General features: G+C 53.4%; 1 long non-coding RNA gene across 1 annotated transcript; it reads right to left on the reverse strand.

The window, feature by feature from the left end:
* Nucleotides 1–221: 221 nt before the first annotated feature.
* Nucleotides 222–9,641, reverse strand: LOC311607866. Its single transcript, XR_014782773.1, has 3 exons — nucleotides 9,564–9,641; nucleotides 5,548–5,675; nucleotides 222–2,171 (listed from the first exon to the last, which is right to left on the reverse strand). It is a non-coding gene; the product is annotated as an uncharacterized lncRNA (long non-coding RNA).
* Nucleotides 9,642–10,213: the final 572 nt, after the last annotated feature.

The raw sequence follows: 10,213 nt of genomic DNA on the forward strand, positions 1-10,213 counted from the left end.
AGGCTGGCCTCGAACTCACAGCAGCGATCCACCTTGCCTCTGCCTCCCAAGTGCTGGGATTAAAGGCGTGCGCCACCACCGCCCAGCAAACAAAGTGTTCCTTTCCTCTTTGAACAACCAGGATTAGTGAAGACTTCTCCCCCGTGGCTGGGAGCCCTCCATCGGCACATTCACTACACTGGGGTGTGTGACTCTCATGACAAACAGACTCTTGTGTTTTTAAGATTTATTTCTGGTTTGTGAGTGTGTGCCTGCACATACGTATGGATTTCTAGGCGGTCGTGGGTTGTGAGCTGCCGTGCAGGGGCTGAGACCCAAGCCAAGGTCTTCTGCAAGAGCAGCAAGTGCCCTTAACCACGGAGCCACCTCTCCAGCCCCCTGCATCCTGTCCTTACCACTCCGTCATGCTCAGTGGACAGAGGGCTGGGTGTGAGAGAGACTGCAAAAGGCCTTCGCCTCCCGACTTGCCCTGTGTCCTAGGCACGCCGTCTCTCCTGGCTGCATCCAGGTCCTGCTCTGTAAGTGAGACCAGTAGAGCCATGTCCTGCCCACCTCTGGCCAGGGCGCTGTGTCTGTTTCCAGGACCACCTTCGTCTTCTCATCTCAAATGCCTCCAGGGCCCCCATGGAAGAGGAAGAAGCAGAGGATGACGCCGTCCCAGGGTCTGAACCTTTGGGACTTTCTCAGACCCTGGCAGCCCCCACTCTGGATTTTACCCGTTCTTGCTGGTGGCGGAAGTTGTGCCCCTTACCCCCGCCCTTGTCATTATGGGAACAAACCCCCTACCATGTCTGTCTCCAGATCTCAGAAACAGGCATCACTTTCCCAAGTCTCCCACAGGACTGGGCCCACAGGAGCCTTCCCAACACCTCAGAGTCCTAAGGGGGTAGTTTATCTGCCCTGAGAGCCAAGGCAGAAAGGAAGATAGAAACTCCAAGCTCTGGGTTCCGGAGGAAAAGTTCTCAGGAGGCTGTGTGAGACACCCGAATGCTTCACAGGCAGAAAGTGGGCTATGATGTCACCATTGTGGCCCATAAATAATAATGCTGACTGGCAGGCCTCCGATCAACCATGGCTGTAGAAAGGCAGGTGCTTTGAGAAACCATCTCGAAGTCTGCCCATACACAGTTACTGCTGGGCACATAGGGGCAAATTTCATTTGCCAGTGAGGAGGAGGGGTGACCATTGGTTCCTTCATGTCACAAATGGGGACACTGAGAGCTGGAGAAGCACCCAGGCTCATAAGGTTAACGAGGGGTGGCCCAGGGTGAGACTGAGACCTCTGGGACCAAGTGGGCATAGCCAGTTACACCACGTGTGACAGTTGCCATAGTCAACTCAACAGTCTTGAACCCCGAGGGAGCCGGGCCTCTGGCTTGCTTGATTGTCTTGATTACGTTAATTGATGCGAAGAAATCCATCTTGAGTGTGGGTGGGACCACTTCCCAGGTCAGAGAGAGAGCAAGTGGTGCATGGGTGTGCGTGCACTCGTCTCTCTGTGTTTCTTGATTACGGGTCCCACGTGATGAGCTGCTCCGAGCTCCTGCTGCCTCGCCTTCCCTGCTGTGAAGAACTTGTGCTCCAAATCGTGAGCTAGAACACACCGTTGGTCCATTTGAGTTGTTTCTTGCCACAGTTATTTTTCTTTGCTTGTTTGAGACAGGGTCTCACTACGAAGCCCAGGCTGGCCTTGAACTCACAGAGATCCTCCTGCCTCTGCCTCCCCTGAGCGCTAGGTTAAAGGCGTGTGCCACCCTGCTTTGCACTTCATAGTGTTTTGTCACTGCAACAGGAGAGCACATGGAGACACCAGGGATTGAACGAAACCCCCCGTATTAGTGGCTCTTCAGCGTGGGGTTCAGAGGCAGTGAGCACAGTTTCATTGTTGCCATGGCTCCCATTGTCCCAAGACCTGTTTCCCCCCAACTTCTTGGAAACCCCCAATCTGCCTTTTCTCTGAATCTGATGACCCTAACAGGAGCATAGAATGACATCTGTCCCTTAGTGAGTCTAGCTTATTTCACTTTGCATAATGTCCTTAAGGTTTGTTCGTGATGTTTCATGGAACGCGATGTCCTTCTTTGTAAGGCTGAGCGATATTCCCGGACATGTCAGGGCGGAGCAGGGCTGCCCGGATGAGTCTTGGCGACTCCAGTGTTAACTCATAGGCACTGGAAGGAAGTGACACAGAAGGTTGTGGAAGACACGGTGAGATTGGGTGAACCGGGCGAGTGTTTACGGATCTGAGGAAGAACGTGTCGGCCTTTGCCAAGGGCTACCCTTGGGCAATGAGGATGGAGTCTGATTTCTGGGTCCCCAACTGACAGATCATGTTGACCCTGGCCTGAGTGATTGTGGAAGGAGGGGGCCGTCTGGACCTGGGAGAGGCAGAGGAGAAGCCGTAGGTAGGCGATACTGCTGGGCAACAAAATGGAGGGAACAGGAAGAGCTTGGAAGATGGTGACGCTGCGGGCAGCCTGACACATTCTCATCCGTGATGACACTCTGGCTGGGGGAGGAACTGACAGGGGGCTGATGGGAGGTGGGCAGGAGCACCTCTGAGGAAGTGAGATACGTTCTCCTCATTGTCTTATCTCTGTGAAATAGGAAGCAGGGAGCTCAGGAGAGTGAGCGGGGCCAGGTCTGAGGATCCGGAGGAGGCACAGGACAGCGTAGACCAGGACAGGATGTAGAGACAGCCGCTGTGTGCTCGCTGTGCTGCAGCTCTGAGCCAGACACCAGGAGTCTGAGCACACATGCTCAGTGAAGTCTCTGTTCTTTATTTTCATTCTGCTTATTATCTGTGTGTGTGCACACATGTGCCCATGCATGTGCATGTGCCAGGGTGGGTGCATACATACAATGTGTGGTATCCATGTGGAGGTCAGAAAATAACTTGAAAAGTTGGCTCTCCCCTTCCACCGTGGGCTAGAGGAATCAGACTTGGGTTATCAGGTTTCCCGGGCAAGTGGTTTTATCCACCAAGCCATTTCTCCATCCTTTCGATTTTTTTTGGTTTTTTTTTCTTTTGTTTGTTTTGTTTTTCAAGTCAGAAACTCTCTGTGTATCTTTGGTTGTCCAGGAACTCACTCCATAGACCAGGCTGGCCTCGAACTCACAGCGATCCTGCTGCCTCTGCCTCCTGAGGGCTGGGATTAAAGGCGTGCGCCACCACGCCCAGCACCATCCTCTATTTTTAGCTATCATTTGATTTGCTTATTTATTTATTTATTTATTTTTGAGATCGAGTCTCTGGTGGCCTAGGCTTGCTATGTAGCTGAAGATGAGTTGGAACCCCTGATCCTCCTGCCTCCACACTTGGTTTTATGCCATGCCGGGGCTGGGACTCAGGGCTTCCTGCACTCTGGCCAAACACTGCCAGCTGCACTGCATCCTCAGCCTGGGTTTTCGTCCAGTTGATGAAATGACAATGACAGCAACCCCCAGACATCGCCCAGACATCGAAAACAGTCCTCTAAAGCAGTGGCCCTCAACCTTCCTAACACTGCGACCCTTTAATACAGCACCTCATGTTGTGGTGACCCCAACCATAAAAGTTTGTTTTTTTTGTTTTTTTTAAGATTTTTACTTTGAGGTGGGGTGGTGGCACACGTTTTTAATCCCATCAATCGGGAGGCAGAGGCAGGTGGATCACTGTGAGTTCAAGGCCAGCTGGGTCTACAAAGTGAGTCCAGGACAGTCAAAGCTACACAGAGAAATTCTGTCTCGGAAAAAACAAAAAACACAAACAAAAACAAATTTTTTTTTACTTTTGTTTTCTGCCGTGTTGGTGTTTTGTCTGCCTGCATGTCTGTGAGGATGTCAGATCACTCTGAACTGGAGCTACAGACAGTTGTGTGCTGCCGTGTGGGTGCTGGGAATTGAACCCGGGTCCTCTTAACCACTGAGCCCCATAAGAGTATTTCGTTGCTACTTCATAACTGTAATTTTGCTACTGTTATGAGTTGTAATGTAATATCTGGTATTGCCCCACCCCCACACCCCATCCCGGGAATCGTGACCCCCATGTTGAGAAACACCACTTTAGAGGCTGTTGCTGATAGGCGGGGCCTGTGGGAGGTGGTGAAAGCGGAGGGCAGGGCCCCTGCAATGCTCTTACTACTTTTGGTGATGCTGTGGATGTGGACGGTACCAGGGCCTTGCGGAATTAGGCAAGTGCTCTGTGCTGAGCCGCATCTCAGCCCTATGGGGAAGCCTTCTAGGAGAGGCCTGGAGCTTTCTCGGTCATCCACCACTGCAAAGCAGCCATGAAAAGGCACAGGAAACCGTGGGATTCGCCAGGCTCCTGGATGGAGCCTGCACAGCTATGAGACGCGAGTCTCTGTGCTTTCTCTTTCTCTGCTCTTCCTGGTGCTGGGAATTGAACTTAGGACCTCCCACAGGCCAAGCAAGCGCTTTACCACTCAGCTATATTCCCAGGCCAGCTTTAGCTGATTGTAAACCCGGTGATCTATGGCATCTGTTGAAGTCACCCGGCAGGCGGAGATGGAAGGTGTTTCCATCGCTGTCCCTCGGGTGACCTGCGGGTCTCACCCCAAAGCTGGGCCACTAAGAAGCCTGTCAGGGTCTGGGGAGATGGCCCAACTGCTGAAGCGCCTGCTGCGGAAGTATAAGGATCTGAATTTGGATTCTTGGCACCCACATAAAAAGTGGGGTGTCACGGTGCAGTCCTGCAATTCTACCGCCCTAGGGGCTCGCTGAGCAGCTCCCAATCTGGGAGACCTAGGGGTCTCAAAAAAAAAAGACATCCAACTTCAACTTCTGGCCTCCAAGTCCCCACCCCCACCCCAACCCCAGCCTGAAGGTTATTTTGTTTATTTTTAAATCCTGTCCTTGGGAGATGTAGCTGTGCAAAGTCCTCAGCGCTTATGAATCCACTGCCCAGCGAGAACTCACTTCGCCAGCCTGCCTGCTGTGGCAGGTGGAGCTGCCTGCCCATCAGCTCCTCTGCTGTCTCTGAAAACAGTTGGACTACATTTCCCAGCCTTCCCTGGAGAGAGAGAGAGAGAGAGAGAGAGAGAGAGAGAGAGAGAGAGAGAGAGAGAGAGAGAGAGAGAGAGAGAGAGAGAGGCAACATGACTCAGCTCTCACCAATGCGATGTGGGAGAGAGTGAAGTCACCCACTTCTGGGGCTCAGCCCCTAAGATTTATGAGGCTTTGAGGGGATCCTAGGCCTGCTGGCACCTTGACCTCTGACCTCTGTCCTCTAGAACTGTAAGGAAATGTGTGTTCTTACTGTATTAAAGCCCAGTTGTCCTTGTGTCCTGTGTCGTGTGTCAGGCGCCCCCCCCCCCAGGGCTCCTGTGGATCGGCCTCTCCCTCCCCTCCTCAGCCTCCACACAGTGTCTGAAGGCATGGAGAGCCTCATCAATCACACTCATCTCCTTATGGGCTGGGATCATACTTGCACACCCTGTTGGGATGACATTGGCTGTTAGTCCTGTGACTTCGCATGCCCCTATGCCAACAGACAGTTCTGACTACATAGCTTCAGTGGGGGCGTGGCGGCCGGTCACAGCTACTTACGGTTGGACAGTAGGCTGTTTCCACAGTTTGCTCCTATCAACAGCACCCCCGTGAATATCCTCAGGAGGAAGTGGGTCACCCCAACTCAGTTGCCAGCGTCAGCCTCACCTCCATTTATGGAGGCTGCCCTAAAGAGAAAGAGAGAGAAAGAGAGAGAAAGAGAGAGAAAGGGAGAGAGGGAGAGAGGGAGGGAAGGAGGGAGGGAGGGAGAGAGAGATTCGGGGGGAGAGATTTTGTGGAGTCTCACTCTCACAGCTATTTCTGATGTGGTCTCTTTCTTGTGTTCCCCATAGGTCTTGTTTGTGTTTGGCGTCTATGTAGCTATGTACTTCATGATGACCTTGAACTCCCAGCTCTCCGGTCACTGTCTCCCAAGTGCTGGGATTACAGGCAAGGCTGGCGTGGCCACTATACACACACAGCGCTAGGGACGGAACCCAGGGCCCCTGCATGCCAGATGGGGGTACGTTGAGGGACATCCCCAGCCCTTTTCATGTGTTTTCTGAAGCAGGGTTAGCCCTGGCGTTGCCCCCCACTCAAGCGGAGCTTCTTCCCAATTCCACCTTAAGAATGAGGTGTTGGCCAACTGAGCTTTACTACAACGAGAATGCAATTCCTCACAGTTCTAGAGGCCAGAGGTCAGAGGTCAAGGTGTCATCAGTCCTAGGATCTCTCAAAGCCTCATAAAGACATCCGTTTAAATAAGTATATCCACCCTCCCCCCATTTATTTATTTATTTACTTACTTACTTACTAATTTTTGTAGAGTCTCACTATGTAGCCTTGTCTGGCCTAAAACTTCCTCTGTAGACCATCCTGGCCTTAAGCTCACTGAGATCCACTTGCCTCAGGTGAGCCCACGCAGGTGTTGTACACATGTTCAGGGGTCAGAACATGTGTACACGTGGGTTGTTTTCTTCAGCTCCTTCCTCCCTTTGTTGGAGACGAGCTCTCTCACTGGCCTGGGAGAAGGCCCACTAGCTCCAGGCTCTGCCTATCTCTCATTCCCATCAATGCTCCTGGACCACAGGCATGTGTCCCTGTTCCCAGCTTTCTTTTCTGCAGTGGCCCCGGGTCCTCACCTATGTGAGGCGGTTGCTTTGCCAACCACGACATCTTCTCACTGCTATGAGGATGCAGTTCAGTTGGCAATCACATCCCTGGACCCCTGGGTCCCTCACATCTGACCTACAATTTCTCCATCTCTGTATTCCCACCCTTTAAGCACCCCCTCGCTGTTCACCTTTGGGCCCTGCCCTTAGCTCCCCTAACTTTGGCCCACAAGTTATCCTCCTGGCTCTTCTCCCGGCTTAAGTTTCACTGGTGGTGGGAGTTGGCAGGGAGGAAATAACTCCCTGTGGTCAGCCAGCTCCCTGCCCCGCCCCCCGCCCTGCCCCCACATTCTCCATGCCCAGATGCTCGACCCTCATGCGTCTTGTCTGGAGCAGCCTGGAGACTGACCACTGTTGCAAGCAGGACAGAGCAGCACTAAAGAGCGGCAGCTGTGGAGTCACACTGCCTCCAAGGGGGGGGGCCTGGCACACAGTAGGTGCTTCATAAGTGTTTCCAGAATGAGGGAAACAGAAGGGGCTTTGCATCTCAGCTCAGCCACTGTGTGGCTTTGAGAACTTCAGTGAGTTGTATTCTCTGGGCCTTGGTTTCCTCATCTCTGCACTGCTGTCCACGTGTACAGAGACCAGGTACAACAGAGACTGGAGGTAGTGGACGGGAGCCTCTCTCTCCTTCCAGACTGTTCTCCGCTGCTCTTACTTATCCAGCTCTGCAGACCCTCATTTTTCCCTTCCAGACGCTGTGTCCCGGAACGCTTAGCCCATGTCTTGCTGCGACCCTGCTGTGTTCTAATCTGCAGCCAGCCCTGCAGGAACTCCGGTCACCTCCCAGGTTGTCTAGGGCTCTTGTGTCAGCCTCCCCCTGCCTCATCTCCAACTCCAACTCCTGTGCCTGCTCAAAGAGCTGCTTGCTGCCCCCACGCCTGCCTCAGCATCTCCCAGCACCGTTGCTCCTCTCAAGTGGCCCTTCCTATGTGGAATGGCCTCTCTTTGCCAGAACCCGCATAGGAAACCTGGGGGTGGGGCTGGGCACGGTGGCGTAATCCCAGCACCCCTAGGGCAAGATGGAAGGCAGAGACAGCAACAGCAGCAGCAGCAGCATTGGTGGCAGAGGCTCACAGGTCTGCCAGCCTGGACCACACAGCACAGCAGAAACAAGAGGTCCTGCCTCAGAAACCCACGAAACCCACCAAGGTGAAAAGAGAAAGGTGTTAGGCAGCTCCTCTTACTGCCACACATGTGCAGATGCATGTACACACACACACACACACACACACACACACACACACACACACACTTTTAAAAACCAAGGAGACGAGAAGATGGCACTGTTAAAATACTTGTGACAAAAGCATGAAGAATGGAGTTTGATCCTCAGTGCCCAGGTAAAAATCCAGGCACGGTGGTGACACATGCATTTGTCATCCCAGTGCTGGGGAGGCGGAGACTCAGCCATGCGCCTGTGAGCGTGAACCAGAGAGGACTGAGTAAGGGGACCCTAATGCGAGCTGGGTCCCTGGATGGAATGAGGAAATCATGAAGGCCAGCTGGCATAGTCTCCCCCTCCCCCACTTCCCCCCTTCTCCCTTCCCTGCCCTCTCTCCTTCCTGACACCGCGATGAATCAAACTTCTGAAACCACAGCCCAGATAGACCCTCCCTCCCTCAAGTCGCCTTGTCAGACACTTTGTCACAATACACAATGTCACACACCTCCTCCTGGGCGTGCTCTTAGAGGAACTGGGTCTCAGAGGCGTCCTCGCCACCACCACCACCCCCTATGCTCATAGCCGCAGGGTTCCGAAGAACCTTAAGTTAGAAATCTCTAAGTGGCCGATGGGCAGACGAACAGAGAGACAGTGGGTGTCCTCTCCGTGCGGTGGGAATTTGCCAGCTACCTGAACGCCCCCTCAGCCTTAGCACAGTCTCATCTCTCCTGCACCCCCAGCCATCCCCTCCTCTGGGTCACTGCACACAGCCAGCAGGCTAGAACGTCACCTCGAGGCCCCACAGTCCCTCGTGGCTTCTGCCCACTCCTGACACTTCCCTGGCGAGGCTCTCTGCCCACCTACCTCCACTCCACCCAAACTGCTCTGCCTCGTGGGTGTCGACCCCGACCAGCTCATCAAGGACCCCAAGGCTGACCTTGGCTCTCATCTGGCATGGCCACAGTGAGGGCTTTGCCCTCTTTTTTCCTGCTTGCCTTGTCCCTGAAGGTGTTCCGCTATCCCTGGGGCTGAGCACCTCGACCTTGGCCACACAGCACACAGACTCCCCAGTCCTTTGCGAGAGGGGGAACACCGGCTTTCTAACACAAGGCTGCAGACCGTGCCCCTGCCACAGCCTGCCACCTCACCTGTTCTTCCCAGGGTAAATGGCAACTTGTTCCTGTTTGTCACAGGCAAGTTTCCTAGAAAGGCTCGGCTCTTCACCATCTGACGATGAACACAGCTTTAACATGGACGGACACCCAGAAGTCCACTCCTGCCCTGGTCCAACCACAGCCTCATAACCCACACATCTCCCGACCTCACCCTCTCTCTCCTCCAGCCCACCCCCATACAAAACCAACTCAACGCCATAAACATCAGAGGTCGCGAGACAAAGCGGCATGGCCCCATGGGTCAACGTGCTTGCTGCCAAACCCAGCAAGTCAGTTTCCTCCCCAGAATCCACACAGGACAAGGAGAGAAGTGACCCTTAGAAGTTGTCTCCTGACCTCCACACGCACATGGTGACGCGCACGCGTGAACACACACACACACACACACACACACACACACACACACACACACACACATACTCTGACACACACACAAAATAAATATAAGACATAGCTTTCAAAATGCTGGCTAGAGGGCAGCTCTTGGCACACGGGAAGCCTCCAGCTTGTCACCAGGTCCCCAGTGCAGCCCACCTGGCCTGCTGGATCCCACCTCCCTGTTACCTGGCAGAGCCCATTGTGGGCCTGTGCTGTGCCTGGTCTTGCCGTCTCCCCTGGCGTGGTGACTGGCACGTGGGCCAGCTTGTATTTGAAGGCTATGTGATAGGTGAGTGACTGAACCCCTGGCATTCTCCACCCTGCTTAGAGCCCAGCCCAGTCTCTGCCTGTCCCAGCCTCCTTTGCCTGCACCTGGCTGCCCCACCTTCCAGGTGTACAGCCTCAGGGGCAGGTGGCTCCTGTTGCAACTCTCCTAGTGTGTGCGTGTTCTTACATGTGGTGTGGGGTTTGTATATGTGTGTGGTGTTGTGTGTATGTGGGGGGGGGGTTGAGGAGTGTAGGTGTTTGTGTGTACATGTGTATGTGGTATGTGTGTGTGGTATGTGTATGCGTGTGTGGTGTGTGTTTATGTGTGTGTGTATGTTGTATGTATAAGCATATGTGTGTTGTATATGTGTGGTATGTATGTGTGTGTTTGTGTGTATGTGCGTGTGTGAGTGTGTATATCTATTGTATGTATGTATGTGTGTGTGTGGTATGTGTGCATGTGAGTGTGTGTGTGCGAGTGTGTACGTGAGTGTGTGTATGTGTATGTGTTTATGTGAATGTGTGTGTGTGTGTGGTATGTGTGCATGTGAGTGTGTGTGCGAGTGTGT

The sequence above is a fragment of the Acomys minous genome (genome assembly GCF_964271855.1).
Source record: "Acomys minous genome assembly, chromosome: 10".
NCBI classification, from domain to species: domain Eukaryota; kingdom Metazoa; phylum Chordata; class Mammalia; order Rodentia; family Muridae; genus Acomys; species Acomys minous.